The following is a 10,946-nucleotide window of genomic DNA, read 5'->3' on the forward strand; positions in this document are numbered from 1 at the left end:
TTATGTGAAAATATTTGAGATTTTTAAGATTTTCTTCTAAAAAAAAACTTCATTTTTACCAAATCGTGATTTTCTCAGGAAACGGGTTAGAGGGTTAGTCCCTGAACTTTATTTTAAGGATGTGCAAAAGTATTTAACACAGGAGCCGTTGTTTAAAAGCGAGTTTTACTTTGAGCGAAAAAAACCAAAATAATTTTTTTTTTTTATCAAAATAGATTTTTATGGATCACTTTTAATAAAATATTGATCTTTCTTAAGAAAAATTTAAAAAAATTGAATTTTTAAAAATGTAATGGTGTAATATGTTTTTATATAAAAAAAAATTAAACATTTGTTACGGTCCCTGATTTATATCATTTTTACCGTTTTCTTTTTACTATTTGCTGTTGTTTTTGTTATTTTTCGGGGGCACTAAAGTAACACGAATGCAAGTTGCGCACTTAACATACTTTCGTTACGTTTCGTTGTACCTGAACGACTATCAACAAGTTTGCAAAGTGCATTTTGCCAGCTGTAAGCGAAGAACGGAGAGTGAGAGAGAAAGAGGGGGGGTTTGGGAAAAAACATTACCCAACGGAAGATGTTAAAGTCAGAAGCAGTGGCATCGTCATCGTCGTCATCATCGCCATCTACTTGCAACTCCATAGCCATCGTCATCGACATCCAGCCATACCAACACATTCACATGCAAGGAGAAGGATATTCATGTATGGCGCTGGCAGTCTAGCTGTCGAGTTGTCCATCTGCCGCCTGGTTGTTATCTCGGGAAATATGACAATATTGCCAAAGGCGACGAAAAAGAAGCAGATGAAGAAGAAACGTTTGTCTACCCGCCCCCACACACACACACACACACACACATGCACACTGATACGCATACGCACACACAGGTGCGTAATGGCATATTCGAGTTGAAGTTGAGGAAAATAACATACGCAAGGATATCCAGAAACGTTGAGTGACAGACAAACAGCACTGACTCATGCAAATATGCATAAGGAAAATATTAAAAATGAATTACTAACTGTACAGGCAACACACGGAAGGTACGAACATCTACATTGAAACAAGACATTCATTCAAAAGGACCAGCTTGCCGTCTCCTAAAGCGCCGTGTATGTGTCTGTTTTTTTTTTTTACATTTTATTTACAACTAATTTATTTTTTGCAGCATATGGCAAGTAGCAACTCTTTTTATACCCTTGCAAAAAGGGTATGTTAATTTTGGTCAGAAGTGTGCAACGCTTAGAAGGAAGCATTTCCGACCATATAAAGTATATATATTCTTGATCAGCATGACGAGACGAGTTCAAATCGCCATGTCCGTCCGTCCGTCCGTCCATCCATCTGCCCGTCCGTCTAGACTCTAGATCAACGCAAACTCTTCCTAGACCGTCAGAGCTACAGAGTCGAAATTTTGCATGTATCCGGATCGGACCACTATATCATATAGCTCCCACACAAACGGCATAGTCACGAACAGTGACTTTTCTCAATAACTCCGTTATTTTCTGAGCTATTGTCGTAAAATTTTGGTATTATATTGGTGAGTTTATTACACACAAAAACAACTGTGCTAAATTTGATCAAGATCGGGTGACTATATCATATAGCTCCCATAGGAACGATCGGTCGAAAACAGTGACTTTGATCAATATCTTCGTTATTTCCTATGCTAAGATTGTAGGCCGTTTTTTCGCAAACATTAGCTATTTTAGATAAAACGTTTTTCCACTTTGATGGCTATGTGTAAGGAAAGAGTTAATGAAGCAGTTGCAAGGGTATACAAATTTTGACGCGGTCGAAGTTAGCCCCGTCCCTCTGGTTTTTTTTGTATTTGTCACATTTAGAGTGTGCTTAAAAAAGCAATATCCATTAAATACATTCTAGGAATTTCCTAGAAATATTTGGGTATAAATATTTAAACATTACAATAACTTTTCTGGCCTTTTCTGCAGTTATAAATAAGATAAAATAATAATAAAATTATAAGCGCCAATCGAAAAAGGCATTTGATTTGAATTAACAATAATAATTTTGATAACAGTAATGAAATTTGGGTACAAATGTTTGTTACGCCCAGAAGGAGATGTTTCCGACCCAATTAAATATATATATTCTGGATCAGCATGATAAGCCAAGTTGATATAGCCATGTCCGTCTGTCCGTTCCGTCTGTGCGCATGCGTTTTACTCAGACAATTTATGAGCTATTGGGATGAAACTTGGGATTTGAGCTATATCATATAGCTCTAGAAGAAACATTTTCATAAAAATTGAAGTATCCCCATGAAATTTGCTACTCTGAAAGTATTGGATGTAAAACCCCAGATCCCAAAACTTCAATCCGATCGGATAAATAGAACACAAGTTACAGTCAATATAAATCGGCTCAAATGCTGCCGGCAGCGCTGCTTGCTGCCTACTACGTCATCGTCAAATCAACAGAGCACATGCATACACACACAGACGCAACGCTACATAAACTGTATGTGTTTGCGTGGCGTGCTTTGCGTAGGGAATGATGGAAAAAGAAGAAAAAATTGTAGTAAAAAGAGTAATAATGTTTTGTTTGTGTATTGATGAATTGAAAGAAATTTCAAAATGTAAAAATATTATTGCCAAGGACTGTAAGGGTATATAAAACTCGGCTATGCCGAAGTTAGCTTCTTAGACATTTAAATCGTGCGTTGGTCCAGCCCATTAGCAAAAAACTAAAGTAATATTTGATATCCACACGGAGAAAGTTATAAATAGCATAGTATCTTGTAAAATCGGGTAGATTGCTATGATACTAGGGAAATCTACCACCTAGACCCATAATGCCAAAGCTGTCAAAAAATGTTTGATAAGGAGTAGAAATGCCGCTTTTAATAGGGAAGGTAAGTTTAATTAGGATCCAATTAAGATGATCCGTAAGAAGACATAAGAACAAAAATGGCAGCATTACTGAACAAACCCCACAATTGGTATAGTTAGTCAGTTCGTATTGCATTTGTAGGTAGGTGGCAGACTTTTAATAAGGAAAAAGAAAAGACCATCATCAGCAGATCGAGAATACTACAAATATTTGATAAGGCGCATCGCTTTAAGAGGCAAAATAGTGATTGTAAGTAATAAGGAAAATTATGCTATTCAAACAGCACAAGTTATGAGATGTTTTTAAATAGGGAAAAATAAATTTGTAAAAAATAAAGAAAAAGTGATTCAGTTGTTATCCGAACAGAAGGAACTGACTGAATGAGAAAACCAGTGAGCCGTTCCAGGATTTATACCATTGACAAGACAAATTTCTCCATGGCTACTTGATGAAAATGAAGTAGTATTGTGCTACACTGAAATTGCTATCGATAACTTTTATTGAAATGGTCATTTTAGTAATTTACGCACGATTCCCACTGGCGACCATCTACCATCTCAACCATCCCGCAGATTAATCGAGTGGGAATCAAATTAAGGCCGAATGGCCAGGCCACCTGAGAACAGCTGTTTATCGACGATACGGCAAGTGCTCTACAAGACACGATGTGGCAAGCAACACTCAATGGGATGATGTGGCAAGGTAGCCACGATGCAACGACGAGCAACACTTAAAGACAATAGGCCATATGAAGCAAAAAAAAAGTATGAACAAAGAGCTAAGACGTTTTTAAGACGAATGAGAAACGACGATCTCATTACAAATCTATAGACTAATCTTTTATAATTTATAGTTAAGTCATTAAGTAGTTACTAAAAACTAATTATGCTCTAAAGTACCACATATGTATGTAAACCTCAACTTATATCTCCAGAAATCTAAAAGCCGCTCTGAAGCGGTAAAAGGTATACAGGAACAGCTCAACACACTGGCAGATTAAGAGCACAACCTTAAACCATCCATTCAGATAGCAGGCGTAACTCTAGACTAACCTCCACAGAATAAGTATAACTTAAGCGCCTAACTTTTGAACCCCCAATTTAAATGCAACAGACATAAAATACGGCGAACGATTTAGCGCCCTCTGCAGATATGGAGAATAGCTACTAAAACAGACTACAAATGTCCAGAGGTTTCGCAGAATGCGAATGCTTCCACCCTAAATCTGCACTTTTTCGGGAAACAGATTCCATCTAAGGCACACCAGATAAAGCACTTAAAAAGTTGGGTTTGCCCAACACACTAACATATCTCTGCATCTTACAACGATCACACAAAAAAGAAAAACAGGATTCAAATAAAAATAGTTAGGTCTTAAAGCATGTTGCTCTAACAACTGAACCAATATTTATAACCACTTTAAACTAGACAATGAGAGAAAAAGTTTAATATTATTTTTGCACAAAATTCCAAAATAATGTTCTTTAATCTGTACCGAAAAGTTGTAGCTGTTTGGCTTAATGCCATTATCCTTATGTAAAGAAGATGTCACCAAAAATTGTGATTATTGTGAAGAGCTTTAAGAGCTCGACGCTTTAACTGAACGCTTTAAATGAATTCGACTGTATCAGCCCATAAACATGTGGGAAAATTAATCTAACAAGGCAAAAACAACTCCTAAATGTACCCTTTAAAATAGTACGTTGGACTAGCCTACCGATCATCGAAAAACTAAAGTATTATGTTTGATAATCCAGACGGAGAAAGTTATAAATAGGGTAACGTCTTGTAAAATCGGGTAGATTTCTATGATTCTAGGGAAATCCACCACCTGCCAAAGGTGTCAAAAAATGTTAGATAAGGAGTAGAAATGCTTCTTTTAATTAGGAAGAAAGTTTAAATAGGAAGCCAATTAAGATGATCCGTAAGAAGGCATAAGAACAGAAAGCGCATCCTTACTGAACAAACCCCACAATTAGTACAGCTAGTCAGTTCCTATTGCAGTTGTAGGTAGGCGGCAGACTTTTATTAAGGAAAAAGAAAAGATGTTTTCGATGTAATCCATTACAATGTTGAAATGAGTGTCTCTCTAGGTTTCTCTAAGTGTGTATATATTGAGGAAGACAAAACATCGCCAGGTCACGTTGTAACAGCCGAATGCAAACGCCACAATTAGTATAGTTGGTCAGTTCGTATTGCAGTTAAAGGTAGATGACAGATTTAAAATAAGGAAAACAAACAGACTATCATCAGCAGATCGAGGAATTGGGATTCCCTCTAAATCAGTTTTCAATGTAATCCATTACAATGGTGAAATGACCAATGTCATAATGAAAAAGAATGTTCAACGGGAAAAGTAATAAAAGCATTTCTCTAAGTGTGTTTATATCGAGGAAGACAAAACATCGCCAGGTCACGTTGTAACAGCCGAATGCAAACGCCACAATTAGTATAGTTGGTCAGTTCGTATTGCAGTTAAAGGTAGATGACAGATTTAAAATAAGGAAAACAAACAGACTATCATCAGCAGATCGAGGAATTGGGATTCCCTCTACATCAGTTTCCGATGCAATCCATTACAATGGTCGAATGACCATTGTGATGATGACAAAGAATGTTCTACGGGAAGTGTTTTAATGGAAGAACAACAAATACACCGCCAAGTCATGTGGTGACAGCCGAATGCAAACCCGTCAAGTTCCTATTGCAGTTGTAGGTAGGTGGCAGAAAAAGAAACTACCATCATCAGCAGATCGAGAATACTACAAATATTTGATAAAAAGCGCATCGCTTTAAAAGGCAAAATTGTGATTGTAAGTAATAAGGAAAATTATTATTTAAACAGCACAAGTTATGAGATGTTTTTAAATAGGGAAAAATAAGTTTTTAAAAATTAAGGAAAAAATGATTCAGTTGTTATCCGAACAGAAGGAAGTGACTGAATGAGAAAACCAGTGAGTCGCTCCAGGATTTATACCATTGACAAGACAAATTTCTCCATGGCTACTTGATGAAAATGAAGTAGTATTGTGCCACACTGAAATTGCTATCGATAACTTTTATTGAAATGGTCATTTTAGTAATTTACGCACGATTCCCACTGGCGACCATCTACCATCTCAACCATCCCGCAGATTAATCGAGTGGGAATCAAATTAAGGCCGAATGGCCAGGCCACCTGAGAACAGCTGTTTATCGACGATACGGCAAGTGCTCTACAAGACACGATGTGGCAAGCAACACTCAATGGGATGATGTGGCAAGGTAGCCACGATGCAACGACGAGCAACACTTAAAGACAATAGGCCATATGAAGCAGAAAAGACGTGTTAAAAACGAAAGACGTGTCAAGACGAATGAGAAACGACGAAAATCTAAAGACGAATCAGTCAATTTATTCATCATTTATATATAGTTACTTAAACCTAATTAAGATCTAAAATAAAATCATCTACCATGTAAATAATTAAATCTAAGCCTCAATGGGACCATTTATTTCTCCAGAAAGCTAAAAGCCGCTCTGAAGCGGTAAAAGGTATACAGGAATAGCTCAACACACTGTCAGATTGGTGCTTAACACAACCTTAAACCATCCATTCAGATAGCAGGCGTAACTCTAGATTAACCTCCACAGAATAAGTAACACTTGTCAAGCGCCTAACTTTTGAACCCCCAATTTAAATGCAACACACATAAAATACGGCGAACGATTTAGCCCCCTCTGCAGATATGGAGAATAGCTACTAAAACAGACTACAAATGTCCAGAGGTTTCGCAGAATGCGAATGCTTCCACCCTAAATCTGCACTTTGTCGGGAAACAGATTCCATCTAAGGCACACCAGATAAAGTTAAAAAGATAGCACTTAAAAAGTTGGGTTTGCCCAGCACACTAACATATCTCTGCATCTTGCAACGATCACACAAAAAAGAAAAACATTTGGAAGAATTAGTTGGCAAAGCCTCTTCTTGGGGTGACTGATGCGAGCCTATGGAAGGGCAGGTAAGACCCCAGAACATCTCCCATATCAAAGTATAAATTGGAGTTTGGCAAACCACACTGCCTCAAATAATTTATGTATTTAAGTTCTATTGGCTAAGCGAATATAGGGAATATAAGGAACACTTTCAAATATAAATAGGAGAGATTTGTACATAAGTGTATATTAGTGTATATTATATAGGTAGTATATGTACATTTATTTTACACGAACATAAAAAAGTCAAGATAAAATATAACCCAATCATTTCATGGGGGAAAGAGTTCCAAAACTACCTCACAGGATTCAAATGAAAATAGTTAGGCCTTAAAGCATGTTGCTCTAACAACTGAACCAATATTTATAACCACTTTAAACTAGACAATGAGAGAAAAAGTTTAATATTATTTTTGCACAAAATTCCAAAATAATGTTCTTTAATCTGTACCGAAAAGTTGTAGCTGTTTGGCTTAATGCCATTATCCTTATGTGAAGAAGATGTCACCAAAAATTGTGATTATTGTGAAGAGCTTTAAGAGCTCGACGCTTTAACTGAACGCTTTAAATGAATTCGACTGTATCAGCCCATAAACATGTGGGAAAATTAATCTAACAAGGCAAAAACAACGCCTAAGTCTATCCTTTAAAATAATACGTTGGACTAGCCTACCGATCATCGAAAAACTAAAGTATTATGTTTGATAATCCAGACGGAGAAAGTTATAAATAGGGTAACGTCTTGTAAAATCGGGTAGATTGTTGTGATCCTAGGTAAATCTACCACCTAGACCCATAATGCCAAAGGTGTCAAAAAATGTTTGATAAGGAGTAGAAATGCCGCTTTTAATTAGGAAGGAAAGTTTAAATAGGAAGCCAATTAAGATGATCCTTTAGAAGACATAAGAACAAAAAGAGCAGCATTACTGAACAAACCCCGCAATTAGTACAGCTAGTCAGTTCCTATTGCAGTTGTAGGTAGGTGGCAGACTTTAAATTAATTAATAAGGAAAAGTATGATCTTTAAAGGGAGGCATGACGGTTTTTGTTTTTGGAAAATAAAAATGTTTTATAAGATGTTTTTAAATAGGGGAAAAAAACATTCTAAAACGTTGATCAGTTTTTGCTGGAATAAGGAAAAATTGCTTTAGTTGTAGTCCCTACAGAAGGAAGTGACTGAATGAGTAAAACAGATTTTTATACAAATTTCTCCAAAGGCTACTTGATGAAAATGAAAATAAAAGGTGGTAAACAATCAAAGGGCAAGCAGTATCGAGCTGACCAACTATCGATAGTCGTGCATGTCCGATAGTTTCGGGTGTCATCGATAGTTTTGTTTACACATCACTGAAATAATTTCCACGTTTATTTTATTTTGGTGTCGCTTGGCCTGGAAAAGTAATATTTGTGGTAAATATTTACTTAATCTACTCGAAATTTCAGTGTTGAACAGTGAAAAAATTGCTTAAATCTAAATTCAGCGGCAAATGCTATTTTTTATTTGACGCGTTGTTTGGCCGACCTGGCAGCCAAATATTTTACTCTGAATTATAGAATTAGGGAATATTCGGCTGCTCTAGCAGCCTTTTGACATATATTTGTTCTCTAAAATCAATAAGTTGTAAACTCAACAAGATTTTCATTTGTTGAGAAAAGTGCGAACAAAGGTCTCAAAAAGCCCGCGTATCCAGTATCCAAAATTTGGCATCTGGCAACACTACTCAAAATTTGACTGCTTCTTTTAGCAGGAAATGGCTACTTTTAGCTATAGTCCCGCTAAGAACATGAAGACATTCGACTATAATCTGAGTATTCGACTATAATCGATTATAATTATCGATATCTATGTCAGTGTGGTATAATACATAAAATTTGTTTTTCATCACGTTGCCATCGAGAAATTCGTATCAGCATCTCTATAAATACAGGGACGACTCGCAGGTTTTACTCATTCAGTCACTTTCTTCTGTTTGGATAACAACTAAATAAATTTTTCCTTAATCCAACAAAAACTGATCAACGTTTTAAAATGTTTTTTTCCCTATTTAAAAACATCATTTAAAACAATTTTATTTTCCAAAAACCGTCATGCCTTCCTTTAAAGAGCATTCTTTTCCTTATTAATTAATTTAAAGTCTGCCACCTACCTACAACGGCAATAGTAAAATGCAAAAACAATGAAATGATTGGGTTACATTTTACCTTCGTGTAAAATGAATGTATACCTACATATGTACATTTATCTAGAAATATCTGCTTATTTGTGAGTACTTCCTATATTGCCTAAGCCACCTCCCTAGTTTTGTGGCACAATTAATTTTACCTACATATGTATATAGTATTTCAACCGCCACGCCCACCGAAAGAGCAAAAAGAAACACTGATGGTTGCTTTTGATGTTAGAGACACCATTCCAACAGATACATAAATGAGTCCCCGGGGCGTATTTAAGATGCTCAAGCACCAATACCCCAACAAAAAAAAGAAAAATGAAATAAATATTCCTGATTGTAATGGCAGACATCTTCATAATGCCTATCGGGCGTATTTGCCATGCCATTTGGCAAAACAATTTTAATTGATTTCTTGTACTTTGTTTCACATTGTGTCTGGTTCGATAATTAAAAGGACTACAAGTACGTGCCTTGTTTAACCTGGTTAACTTTTTTTTTTTGTTTTGGCTGTGGCGAAAGGTAAATTACATTAAATTAATTGGTAGACTGGGTTCAAAACAAGCGCTGTAGCTATTTAATCTACATAAAATTTAGAGACAGATACATAAATATCTTTTTTGGCCGCTAAAATTTGTTATTGATGTGTATATCTTTTTTAAACGTTTGATTTAGATTTATGTGCTTAATGAAGCTTCAAGGCGGAAAGACCCTACATGGTCGTTAAAGTTTACTTTTGCATCTAGTATAACCCCTAGGTAGCGAATCTTTTTTTCCTATTGCTCTTCTATTAGCGAAATATATCGCTTGCGTTTTTTCGGAGTTGACTTGGATTTTCCATCGTGTTAAAAAGGATTGGACAGTGTTAAAAGCTTCACGTTCTTCTTCTCGCAATACATTCATGCTAGCCCATGGATTACTCTGTGTAAAATCCCTTTTGTAACATTGACTAAAATTTTCAATGGGAGTCGATTGCAATTCTTCGCCGGTATAGGCAGTCTAATAGAAACGTAGTTGGTGGACAGACGACAATGAATCCCAAAATGTTTCCGAAGCATCTTGCTCTTGAGCCTGGTTACACCCAAGCCAAGCTGCACGTAGATTATGAGTGATTTCATTTGGTAGCAGACTTATTTATTAATTATATACCCTACATGGTCCTTAAAGTTTCCTTTTGCGTTTAGTATGCATAACTCCTAGGTAGCGAACCTTTTTTTCCTATTAGGAAGATACCTTATAGCTCTTCTATTAGCGAAATATATCGCTTGCGTTTTTTCGGAGTTGACTTGGATTTTCCATCGTGTTAAAAAGGATTGGACAGTGTTAAAAGCTTCACGTTCTTCTTCTCGCATTACATTCATGCTAGCCCATGGATTACTCTGTGTAAAATCCCTTTTGTAACATTGACTAAAATTTTCAATGGGAGTCGATTGCAATTCTTCGCCGGTATAGGCAGTCTAATAGAAACGTAGTTGGTGGACAGACGACAATGAATCCCAAAATGTTTCCGGAGCATCTTGCTCTTGTGCCTGGTGACACACAAGCCAAGCTTCACGTAGAGTGATTTCATTTGTTAACAGTCTTATTTATTAATTGTATACCCTACATGGTCCTTAAAGTTTACTTTTGCATCTAGTATAACTCCTAGGTAGCGAATCTTTTTTTCCTATTAGGAAGATACCTTATAGCTCTTCTATTAGCGAAATATATCGCTTCCGTTTTTTCAAAGTTGACTTGGATTTTCCATCGTGTTAAAAAGGATTGGACAGTGTCAAAAGCTTCACGTTCTTCTTCTCGCAATGCATTCATGCTAGCCCATGGATTACTCTGTGTAAAATCCCTTTTGTAACATTGACTAAAATTTTCAATGGGAGTCGATTGCAATTCTTCGCCGGTATAGGCAGTCTAATAGAAACGTAGTTGGTGGACAGACGACAATG

The sequence above is a fragment of the Drosophila willistoni genome (assembly GCF_018902025.1).
Source record: "Drosophila willistoni isolate 14030-0811.24 chromosome XR unlocalized genomic scaffold, UCI_dwil_1.1 Seg143, whole genome shotgun sequence".
NCBI classification, from domain to species: domain Eukaryota; kingdom Metazoa; phylum Arthropoda; class Insecta; order Diptera; family Drosophilidae; genus Drosophila; species Drosophila willistoni.